General features: G+C 34.6%; 1 long non-coding RNA gene across 5 annotated transcripts in view; it reads left to right on the top strand.

Moving 5' to 3' along the window:
• LOC129499341 (uncharacterized) overlaps positions 1-12,924 on the top strand; it is a 154,319-nt gene that overhangs the window by 7,352 nt on the left and 134,043 nt on the right. For all 5 annotated transcript variants that reach the window (XR_008662376.1, XR_008662374.1, XR_008662375.1 and 2 more), the window contains exons 2-3: positions 6,582-6,672; positions 10,958-11,006. This is a non-coding gene — a long non-coding RNA (uncharacterized LOC129499341). The remainder of the gene's footprint in view (positions 1-6,581; positions 6,673-10,957; positions 11,007-12,924) is intronic.

Raw genomic sequence — 12,924 nt, 5'->3', positions numbered from 1 at the left:
TTCTTTTAAGTAGGGTTTTATTTTGATATACAGTTAAATTACATGTAATCAGTTAGCTGCTTTTTGAGGCATAGTTTTAAGTTTTGTCTTGGCATGTTTAGAGTAGCTGTAGGCCAGGACTAAATTAGCTTCACAATGAAAGCAATACCCATTCTGAGTGTTCTAGTTAATGTTCTTTGTATTGCAAGAGCTTTTCACCGTTTTTGATGAAAACAAACTATTCTTATCCCTATCCCAATATGAGCACTGGGAATTGTTTTGCCTATTAGTTTCCAGCCTTGAGTATTTCCTCTCACATGTACCTGAATCAATACTCAGCCAAAGAACCAAGGAGACCTCTGTGCAGATCTCCAGAACTATCTCAGCAGAGCTCCCTTTTCTCTGGTACTCTGTTCCACCAACTCTCATTGCCTTGACTCCTCAAACTCTGATTGCTGTCTCCTCAATCCAGTGAGACAACCAGACTTTATTTGCATTCTACCTGCAGTCAGGAAACTGTCTATAGGCAGTGAACTGATGGCAATTATTGAGCTCAACTTGTTTCCTTTCTCTCAAGGATCACACACAGTCCTATACTTCCTATTATCCAGTATCTAAAAACAGTTGCCTTTTTTTTTTTTTCCGTTTTAGTTATTTTTTTTCACCTAGTTGTTTAAGTGAGAGAATAAATCTGGACCCTGTTACTCCATCTTGGTCAGATATAGAGACTGATTTTATTATTAGGCCTTTTGATTCTCTTATGGGTCATGCAGTGGTTGTGACACTCAGCACAGGTAAAACCCTTCAGAATTGAGAAAGCCAAATTTGTGCTAAGCCATGAGTACCAGCAAGGCAACATTTTCATTGTAGGGACAGGATGTTGGGCAAAGCACATATGATTCCCAAATGTCCCTGACAATGCCTCGACCTCTAATTTTCTACTGTTCTTAAAAGTTCATTCTCTGACTGATTTAACACCACTTAAAAGAGTGGTTCTGTTTCAGGAACTACAATTACAAGTCCACTTCTCTAAACATCTGAAAGCAAAAGATCTGTGGGTGTTAAACTTTCTATATTCTCATGTGTCTGAAAAATCTTTATTTTGTCATAAGTCTTAAGTGATATTTTGACTAGCCAAAGGTTTCTAGGTTCAAAATTTTTTTGTTATTATTTTTCCTCAGTACCTTGTAAGTATTTTTCTGGATTTTGTTTTTTCCTACTACTAATAGTACTGATAAGAAATATAATGACAATATTTTCTCATTTCTTACAGTGTTCAGTATTTGCCTGGAAGCTTGACAGTATACTTTATACAAGTTCCACCATGAATTTAGATATGAATTTTTTAAACTTAATTTTGATCAGCATTTGATAAATATTTTAAATAAGTACATGTGGGTCTTTTAAAAAGAATTCTGCCAAATTTATTTTAAGATATTGCCCACCTACCATTCTCTCTCCTTTTCCCTCCTGAAACTATGTAATCTAATGTCATTTTTTATGTATTATATTTTTCTTGTATCTTGGTGCTGAGAGCTTTCCTCAGTTCCATCTCCCCACTCATTAATTTACTTTTCATCTGTATTTTGTCTGCTATTTATCCCGTTTTTTGAGTTTTTAAAATATAAAACACGGTTTTTATTTCTAAGATGTCTGGTTATTTTCCTTAACTACTAAGTATAGTGTGTGTTTCATCACCTGTTTTTTTTTTTTTTGTTGATTTCCTTTTTCATCTCTTTGAAAATATTAAGTGTATTCATTTAATATTTCTAACCCAGATTTCTGTATTCTGTCAAGCATTTACTGGCCAATTTCTCCCTTGGACTGTGTGGGGATAATCCCACCAACTTCATAGAGTTGTATGAAATCAGATAGTATTAAAAATTCAGAGAACACTGGTAGCACAAATAATAAGCCTACTTTTTTTTATCACTTTTCTCATCATTTGACTATATTCTGTTCTTTGATTCTCAATGATAGTCCCATCCTTACCCCTTCTATTTTGCACCATCTATTACTTTAAGAAGAAATTAAAAGTGTACATGTCATTCATTCCTTCTCCTAATTGTTTTCTTCTTCCATTTTTTTATCTCCCCTAATTGGAAATTCTATAATATCCCTCAAGATTGGAAAATGTCTCTTGGCATACCTCCTGGTTGACTAGTAGCAGTTTTTCTTATATTCTACCTTTATTTTAGGGAAGCCTAAATCTACTTCCTGTGTTGATAAATTGGCTCACCACACCTAGTTGCTGAAGTGATTACTCTTCATTGCTTTTCTCAATTATGTAATTATCTTTATTAAATTAATGCATTTAAATGCTAGCACATTGTGCCATGCACATAGTAAGTTCTTAGTAAAGTTAGTTATCATTATTTTTAACTTCTTTATCTTTTTGAAAAGAGAATGATAATTAAAAATTTTTTTCTAAAGATTTTATTTATTTATTCATGAGAGACACAGAGAGAGAGAGAAAGAGCGCGGCAGAGACACAGGCAGAGGGAGAAGCAGGCTCCACGCAGGGAGCCCAATGTGGGACTCCATCCCACGTCTCCTGGATCACACCCCAGGCTGAAGGCAGTGCTAAACTGCTGAGCCACCAGGGCTGCCCAAGAATGATAATTAAAATTGATGATATTCTTTAAATATCTTATTATACTAAAATAGCAAAATGAAAATTGATTTGAGAGTTTCTCTTTTAACATTTAAGGGAGATGCAAGGAAACCTTTTTTACAGATTTTTAAGGATTGTAAAAATAAGATTGTTCTCAAAGGCAGTAACATTGTCTGCATAAAATCAAATCCCTTCTGATCCTGTGGCTGCTTCTTGTATTTGGTAAATGTAATCTTGTCATCTATGCTAAGAAATTATTCTAAAACACAAGAAGTTTTGAGCATAAAGATCGGTTTTCCCCCAAAATACCTTTCTATTTATACATGTTTAAAAACTAGAAATATCTTGTGAATTTACTCTGATGATACCTAAAGACTCAAACAAAATGGGAACATGCTTGTTATGATGTAAAGAGAAAAATGTAGGATAATAAACTGTATAGGTTGTTAACTCAAATACTGGAATAATGCACAGAAAAAAGACTGAAAGGAAATTCACATAATATTAACTGTGATTGGTTTAGAGTGATCTTTTTCTGCTTACTTTCCTGATAATTTTTTCCTATAATTTCCTACAATGACTGAATTGTTTGAAAAATCAAGGAAATAGAGCAAAAAAAAAAATCAATGGTCTAGTATTAGCTGCATGACTTAACTTACAAGTTGTTCAAATCAATTGAGATAGAGTATGTGAAAGCATGTTGTCAACTATAAACTGAAGTAGTAAGCTAAATTATTGTTATTATCAATAACTGAAGGATAATATAATTAATCTTTTGAATTCTTTGCATGGAGAGCTCTCTTTTCAGTCAATTTCATCTAATTTATTTTTGTCAATACAAATGGGGTTCCAAAACACTTGGAAAACCTCCCTGTGGATAATAAACTATATTATCTTTTTTGTTATTGCTTTGAACTTTACTGTGATGATAACAAACAAAACCCTTTAAGCTGGTTTTACCTCCTATTCTTATACCCAAGGTAGCAGCAGTATCTCCCTTAAAAAAAAGTGGGGGGAGAAGAAAAAATAAAACTATTCAGATTTAAAATCTATAACTTTCTCTAAAAGGTGAGTTAAAGTATGGGCAAAGAAAATACCAAATTTACAGGAACAAATATATACTTATTAAGTAACACATTAACTGCAAGTAATTTCATATGTAGATTATCTGTAATTTGAATGCAACTTTCTAATTTTTTTTTAATGTGGGTAGTTTCAAAAGTCCTTTGGTGTTTAATAACGTGCTATTATTAAGACAGTTGTTTAAGTGCAGATGTTTTGTTTAGTGCCTGATGCTTTCAAGATACTGCCTATGAGAATGTTATTACTTATAGTTGAACTATTTTGGGGCCTCTTGACTTCCTTCCTTCTCGGTACCAGTTATGTGTCTGATGGTTTGGTAGACAATGGAGGGCCAGCTATGAACAGGCTAGATACAGATCCATCCTTGGGTTATAGAATCTTGTCACACAAATATTTGAGTGTCTGGTTTGTACCCAGCCCTATCCTGAGAATTTTAGGGTTCCCAAAGAAAACCGTACCCCTGCTGAAGAGCTTTTGAGTTCTTACCCTCTTGCATGGTATTTTCCTGACTGCTACATAATAGTTTAATTTTACTTTACCTGACTTCTAAAACAGAAGAATTGAGAATAACCAGAGTCAGTCAGCTTTTCATCTAAGACTAGGTACCCAGCTAAACTGAGGAGAATCCAGGTGTGAGAAAATTGATTTAAAATAAAAGATACTAAAAAAAAAAAAAAAGAAAGAAAAAAAAATAAAATAAAAGATACTAAAAAAAATAAAAAATAAAATAAATAAAATAAAATAAAAGATACTAAAAAAATAATAAAATAAAGATACTAATTCTGCCATAGAGTTTTAGAATTATGATGTATTCAGTCATATCATTTTTGAATAAGTTAATGCTGTTTTGCTATATTTTCTTATGGTCATTTCAGATATGCAGACATGGGATATATAAATTCTGACTAGCTAATGAGCAGCATAAATGAATGACAGTAGAGACTATTAATTTGTATATATTTAATGTCTTCTGAAAGGAAAGCACATTTATTTAAAAAATAATTTATAGGGCTTATAGTATAGGATTTCCAAAATCTCACAGTGGAAAAGTAAATGTTATTTATTTAATAAAATTTTATAACATCTTGCAATTAATATTCATTTAGTTTTATGAAAGTTTAGAAGTTTACCATAAGAGGATACTTCTGTGGATGTTATGATATAAACAAAACAATTCTAAAACAGGTTTATTAATCATACAACTATTTCAGAAGTCATGTTAGAATGTGATTTTAGAATATAATTCTAATTCATTTTTTATGGGTTAAGGATGTGAGAGAAATGTCATGTAACACTACATTATTTGGAGTAGAGAGGGCTTGCTTATAGGGAAGTGAGAAACTCCATTTTGTGTTTGTTAAACCCCTAGCTTTCTGCCATGCCAACCCTGACTTTTAGTCACCACCCTACCTATATGTGTTTCACTGATCCTTTTCCTGTTCTGTAGAGAATTTTGTTCAAATAGTATTCTTGGAGAAAGCCATACCACTATCTACCTCTGGCCCAATGCAAAATCAATCTAACCTACTCCAACTGGGTTTTCATTGCTGCTTCACAATCTTGTTATTGATCTCCCATTTATTCCCCAGCACACTTCCCTCAGCAGGTGCTTCAGATCCTTCTGCTCACACATCTAATTCACTACTTACCCTTTCCATTCTCACCAGATAATATCCATCCTACTGTACTGTGAAATTTACAGTTAGCTAGTGCTTTTTCATTTTTCCTGGTCTCTACCTTAAACAGCAAACTTTTATTGTGTATCAACCATGTGGCAGGCTCCTCTGCTTATTGCTGGCATATAGTACGTGCTCAATAAATGTTAAAATGCATGTATTGTGTTGATGAAAAGATAGGTTTAGAGGCTGAGATACTTTAGGTAGAGGAGAAGGAGAAAGGAAGTACACGTTAGATACTATGACCTTGGATGTTCTTTCTTAGTAAAGAAAGATGGTTTCCTATCTCAAAGAGAGAGGTGTTTTTTATTTCCAGGGCTAGACTCTTCATACCATTCCTTTCTTCTTCCTTTTGAAAGTGATCTGACTCTCTCAAAGGAGGACAACTTCACTATATCGAAACACACCCCCCTGAAACCCATCATCATCAACTAAAACTTTGACCCTACTGACTATAACCATCCCATTTTCATACTTCCCTTTTGCTTAAGTGCTCTGCAGTTACTACAGTATACTCATTTCCTTGTTACCTATATTGTCCTCTTGCATCCATTTGTTCTGTTTTCTTATTCCCATCTATACCAACTAAAATCTCACCTATTTATTTTTAAATCGCACCTATTTTTTAAGACTCACTAAGTCTTCTTTGGCCCCTGTAACTGGAACCTTTCTTGAGGGGGGCCTGCAATGTCTGTGCTGCTCCTATGGCATATATCTTAACCTGCCTTCTACTTCTATGCAACGCCGTGGGTTTCATGTCCTTAACATAGACAGGGTTTAGTAGATATTGGTTGAATGAGTGTTGATTAATTGAATATCTTAAATGGGGATGACAAAAGAAAAAAATGGTTAATATTTTTACAAAATAAACTTTTGCTTTAATCACTCTAATAAATCATTTTAAATGCTATTTCTATCCATGTCTTGGCACTCCAACAAATGAAACTGTCAGCGATTTGGCTAGTTTTAGTTTTTAGCTAGCAGGATGTTATTGGAGATAATGATGTTGGTATAGCCTTATTCCTTGCCTTTATTGTGGGAGGAAACTAATGCCTTATACGTATTACTAAAGTCTAGATTTCTCCAATGAAACTTAAAGGGATTTGAGAGTCACCTGGAAAAGACTGGCTTCTGAACCAATTTCAAGGTGGATTTTTAAGACTACAAATGGGAATTTCTGGTTTGCTTTCAAATGGTTCTGATATTCTTCATTTTGTTATGTTTTTCAGCTGGTACTGGTTATCACTGCACTTTATCAAATGGCATCCTCATTTCAATTGAGAATGAAGAGGTTCTTGGATAAAGAACTTTAAAAATCAGGTACAATAATAACGTCATGGATGATTCTTGGAATTTGCTAAAATGAAATGCTGCATCTAAGTGCAATATAAGTACAACGTCTTAGCCATATAAGATCATTATCATAAAGTAATCATTCATGATTAAAAAAACTCTAATTGAATCATTATTCTTTCCAAAAGATTTGAATTCTAAGAATACTTCCCAGAAGCTCTCAAATTTAATATGGAGCAGGAAATATTGCAATGAGTCCTCAAGAGTGAGAAATATAAAAAACCGTTGTGATGTTCTTTCATTGTGTTTTTTAAATTTCATTATTCATAACTGTATAGTACTTATGCATGGTGAAGAATGTAGTCATAGGAGAATGTATCTGTCAGCATATTAGTATATAAAAAAGAATAAAGTAAAAATGAAATAAGCATGCTCAGTAGGTTCTCATATTTCATATTTGAAAATTTAGCTATATATTCCTTTTGAAACAAATATAAGAAAACAATAAATAACATTTTTAAAGCGTGTATGTCATGACTAAGTAAAAGAAACTTTTATGTAGATGGATAAAGCTAGCTCTGTGATTTCTTATTTTGACTGCTTGGACAATACCAACAGCAAGATAATGGCCCAAATATGCATATCAATTTGTAGCTGTAGCTACAAGGACACAAACGATATTTTAATATTCAATTAGAAATATTACATATATAAAATTCATAGAAATCTAACACTAAATTTTGTGGTGGTTAAGATTTTCAGTGAAGTCTATGGTCAGTATAAAATTTCAGAATTTCAGGTATGCCTGGGTGGCTCAGTGGATGAGTGTCTGCCTTTGGCTCAAGTTGTGATCCCAGGGTTCTGTGATTGAGTCCTGCATCAGGGCTCCCCATAGGGAGCCTGCTTCTCTCTTCGCCTGTGTCTCTGCTTCTCTCTGTGTGTCTCTCATGAATAAATAAATAAAATCTAAAAATTAATAAAATAAAATTTCAAAATAATGTTCAGAGTTTGAAAGTACGATAGATATCACAAAGGAGAAAGAAAAGAAATTGTAAACATCCACCTAGAAAAGATTGGAGATGGCAACTCTTTTAACTCATTCTCTCTTCAAGCCAGATTTGAGTGTTGCTTTGTTTTCTAGTTGCAGAACTAGAGGGATATCCATGGATGATAACTTTCTTCAAGGATGAAATAGAATGTTATATGGAGCAATAGGGTAAACTGTTTTCTTCTCTCATTTGTTTATGGATTCATGGTCTTCTTTTGCCCCCAAGGAGACTGTAATTTGGTGGGAAACATAGGTCTAGGCTCCATGAAACAACTGAAGAATGAGGCAGACTATCATATCATTCCAGTGAATGGTGATAGGCCACATAATAAAATCAAAAAGGTAGATGAAATTAAGTGAAAGATCAGTGTTGAGTAACTTAAGAAAATTTCCTTGAAGAAAGTATACCATTAGATGGACACAAAGTATTAGGTTTAGGTTGACAGAAAGAAGGAAAGCATGTACTTCTAATAAGAGACACAGCAACTAAGAAGTCAGAAATGGGAATTAGCAAGGAAAAATCAGAGATGAAATTTGCTCAACTGGAGTAAAGGGTGAAATTAAAAGTTGAAGTGACACATTAGGGTTAGTTTTCTGTGAACTTGAACACCAGGCTAAAACAACACCAGGCTAAAACATTTATATTTGACCTGATGGGAAATAGTAAGAAACTGTGGATTCAACCAAAGCCAGAATAAAAGAGTGTTTTAAGTTATAGGAGTTTTAGGATGGCTGGGTGGCTCAGCGGTTGAGCATCTGCCTTGGGCTCAGGGCGTGATCCCAGAGGACTCCTGGGATCGAGTCCCACATCTGGCTCCCGGTGAGGAGCCTGATTCTCTCTCTGCCTATGTCTCTGTCTCTCTCTGTGTCTCTCATGAATAAATAAATAAAATCTTTTAAAAATAAATAAATAAAAGTTCTTTTAAAAAAATGTATAGGAGTTTTAAGGATACATCTGAAGAAGAAATTCCTAAGAAGTTAATATTTTGTTACAAAAAATTTTTTGAGAAAGCTGAAGACAGGGTTCCTTTTAGACCTCTAGGAGTTTGAATCTGGTTGGGGAGATAGACTGTGCCTTTGAGATAAAAGTAGTCTTTGGTTAAAGTATAAATTTGGTCACTGATGCTTTTCCTAGAAATAGTTAAGAAAAATAAACTTTAATTCAATTATCCAAAAAAGTTTTGATTCTTCTGCCTGGAGATAAGAGGTTGATTTAGTTTATGTTACAATGATTAAGAAACCCACACATATACCATAGAAGGTAAATATGTACATATGCTACCTAGTAAGAGAGCATATTGTGTTTTTAAATCATGAAAAATAAAAATTTATTTTGTCCTAGTAATTAAAACATGGACCATGGTTTCACAGGAAAAGCATGGATCATGGATCCAAGGTCTGCAGATTGATAGAGAAGTAGAGAAGGTTAAACTATCTTCTAAGCCTCAATTTACCCAACAATAAAATGGCAATAATAGGGGTACCTAGCTGGCTCAGTTGGTAAAGCATGCAACTCTTGATCTTGGGTTGTAAATTTAAGCCCCAAGTTTGGGTAGAGTTCACTTAAAAATTTTTTTAAATAAATAAAATGGCAATAATAATTGTATCTACCTCAGAGCTGTCATTAAATGATGAACCATATATAAAGTACCTAGCATATAATTGGTATGGTAACAGTAACGGCAATGATTATATATAAGTAATTACTAAATATTATTGAATTGAGTTAAATTTAAGGAAAATTTCCTCTCTTTATATATTTGTAAAAATTACAAAATTAGGGCAGCCCGGGTGGCTCAGTGGTTTAGCGCTGCCTTCAGCCCAGGGCATTATCATGGAGCCCTGGGATCGAGTCCTGCATTGAGCTCCCTTCATGGAGCCTGCTTCTCCTCTGCCTGTGTCTCTGCCTCTTTCTCTGTGTCTCTTATGAATAAATAAATAAAATCTTTTTAAAAATCACAAAATTAATAAATCCTAATTTATTAATGATTTATGAACTAAAATTTACTTCATAATATTATTTTTATTCTAAAAATAAGTAAAAATAAGAAGTAAAATAAATTTTAGGTCAGAGAATACAATGTTATATTTCTAATGTGTTTGTGATCCTTGATGGATTTGTTTCAGTTAGCAGATGTCTCTCTTCCTACCCCAAAGGCAGAAACTTCTTTCAGTGACTATTCCCCAACTGTGGTGAGGAGTGTACTCCTATTTTTCAGATGAAGCTATATGAAATAAGTAGCATTCAGGAAGTTTGTTGAAAAACCAGTACTTTAAGTCATGGCATTTGGTTTACATCACTGTGTTGACTTTGTTGTCCCTCGGTAGTTTTATAGTGCCTTGCTTTGTAGAGGAAAAGTTGTGGTTATGAGTGTGTCAGATCTTCAAACTATCCCAAGGACCACATTTGGCCAATCTAAGGTCCCTAAGGATTTAATCCTTTAGGATTTAATCCTAAAATTGTACTCCTGGTTCTTCCCATATCTGTACTATACATTGAGTATAAGAGATCTGAGAGTATGGTAATAAATAAAATGAAAATGAAGAATTAAAATAGAAATTCATATTTGATAGCCTTAAGTAGTAATAATGAAATTTTAATTTGAAATTGTCTTATTAAATTTTAATTTGAAAATGTCCTGTATAGAGGCTACTGGGGCTTTTGGCTTAATGGAGTATTAAGGTCTGATACTTCCTCTAACTGGGTGAATCAGTGTAGTGAGATACTAGTGTTCTTAGTCTATACAGTTATGAAGAAATGAACAATGGTAATCTTTCTCCTGAAGTATTTATTTTGGTAGCTCCTCAAGAGATAGTCCAAAGTTTCTGCTTTACTGGAGAATCATCTACCTCATTACCACTTTGGCATCACTGATCACATATCTTAAAATGGATTGTGTGTGTGTGTGTGTGTGTGTGTGTGTGTGTAGAAAAAAAATCACTCAAGATGGCAAAGTAAATTCTTTGTTACTTAGTTAGACTAGGTAAGTATTTCAGCCTATATGCGAAGGGAGTTTTGCACAAATGCATTTGACAAAACACTGAGGAAAATAGACTTTTGTTACTAGACATGAGTGTCTATGCCATACAAACAAACAAACACACACATCTAACCCCTCCTAAAAAAAAAAAAAAATAAAGAGAAAAGGGAAGGGGGAAAACACCACAGCTTAAATGATGGGTTTTGTAAATGCTCTGCTGTTTTACAATTTTACAATTGAAATCACAGTTTCCTTTTTCTTCTTTCTACTTTTATACACACAGGCTAGAAGATGGACTTTTGGCAAGCCATAATAGACTGCTCCTTTCCCAGGTATCTCCTGCTTGTTTCCTTTATCTGTGAATAGGAAATGGCTTAAAGGCACCTGTGTGATGAAGGTCCCAGGGGCAGCTGCCTGACTAGTGAATGCCTGATTATGTGTTAACATGCTTTGTCAGATATTGGCAGAATCTGTTCTCTTCTTTTGCCTTTTCAGCAAGGGTACCATTGACAGCCTGGCTACCCATTTATAGAAATGTTGTCCATCAAACTGTGAGGAAGGACAATAGTGTTTTTCTGTGGCCAGTGACTGTGGGAAACTTTTCTTTGGCTATTCAGGCAATTTTTGTAGCTTGCTCTGAAGAGGAGAGACTGATGAGTGCAAAAAGTACAATTAAGCAAAGCCAGACTTCAATTGAAGGCTCTAGTGTAGTCTGCTGTTCTCATTTTTTTTTTTTATTTAGAGGGGGGGAAACCCTATGGGTTTTCACGTTGCTGTGTGGCATTCAGCAGGGGGCTATTACAATCCTAAATTTTTTTTCTAGACCACCTAATTCTAAGTTAAAATTAAATGTAATGAGAGCCACTTGGAGTTCTGAATATTTTAAAGCATAATTCCCACAGAAGGGATTCGACCTAAACTGCAGTGAGCATCAGTTGGCTAATTATAGCTGCATTTTATATTACAGCAGGTGTCAGATGCAGTCATCTCAATAAAGTCCACATAATACTCTGGGAAATAACAAAGACTTTTCTTTGAATGTGGGTACTAATTTCTGCTAGGTGTCATATGAGCCTTGATACTTCTTATTGGCATTAACAAGAGCACTGCAGCACTCAGAAATGCTTTTTGCTTGGGATGAATTGATACTGTAAAGCACTTACCAGTCAGACTTGGCAGATGTCAGTAGTTAATACTAATGTTGCAGAGGTCGGAATATAATGCAAAGAGTCTTATGTAAATACTCTTAGATGATGGGCTGGTTTTGAGAAGGCGCCTGAGCACTGCACCAACTCACTTAATGAAAGTTAAATAGATAGCAGTGGGATATCTGCTTTTAGTTTGGCTCCTGCTTTATTGCAAGTCCTTCAGAAGTGAAGGGCAGATGGTAAGGCAGTAAACTAGGTGAACAAAATACACTGGACTTGGATAAGGACTTTTTATGTTCGCAGTACTTTCCTTGAACTTGTGTGGGTGATTCAAATTACTAAAGTGACAGGGCAGAGGCATGCCTGAAGATAAGGGCTCCTGTGCATATCCCATCGCTAAAAAAAAAGTTAGAAACTATGTCTGCAGCTAAAATACAATTAGGCAATGGACTAGGCAAAAGGGATGCCACTTTAAAATCATGGTAGTTGTTCTGCACTGCTCCATTCTTTTAGAAGTTTTACAGTTTGTCAAACCTATTGTAGTCTTGTTGGATCATAGCAAATGAGATAAAAATGGAAGACCTATTAAAATCTTGTTATAAAATACCAAAAAAGATAAGACACAAAGGCAGTTGTCCTTAATTATATCCCCCAAATCAGCTTTGGGGTCTCATCTTGGTAGGTTACAGTTTATATACATCTCACAGCAAATTCTGTAGGGTGCTATCAGCAGTAAAGCAGAACTTTAGGAGTTTAATATTCATTTAACAATGATTCAAACAATGAATGAATACTGGCAGGAGCGCAGCCCTATTAAGCCCAGCAGTAAAATCCAAGATAAGAACGAGAACACATTGTCCCCAGAGTGCTGACCATTAGTTCACAAAAGCAGTGTCCCTCATAGCTGTTTGAAGATCTTTCTTTCTCTCTTTCTTTTTTTTTGGGGAGAGTAGGGGAAGGGACAGAGGGAGAGAGAAGGAGAGAATCTTAAGTAGGTTCCATGCCCAGCATGTAACCCAACGCAGGGCTTGATCTCACAACCCTGAGATCATGACCTGAGCCAAAATCAAGAGTTGGACACTTAACTGACTGAGCTACGGAG

The sequence above is a fragment of the Nyctereutes procyonoides genome, unplaced genomic scaffold (genome assembly GCF_905146905.1).
Source record: "Nyctereutes procyonoides isolate TBG_1078 unplaced genomic scaffold, NYPRO_anot_genome, whole genome shotgun sequence".
Lineage (NCBI taxonomy): Eukaryota > Metazoa > Chordata > Mammalia > Carnivora > Canidae > Nyctereutes > Nyctereutes procyonoides.
Note: the sequence above shows the minus strand (reverse complement) of the source record. Positions and strands in the feature narration are given on the sequence as shown.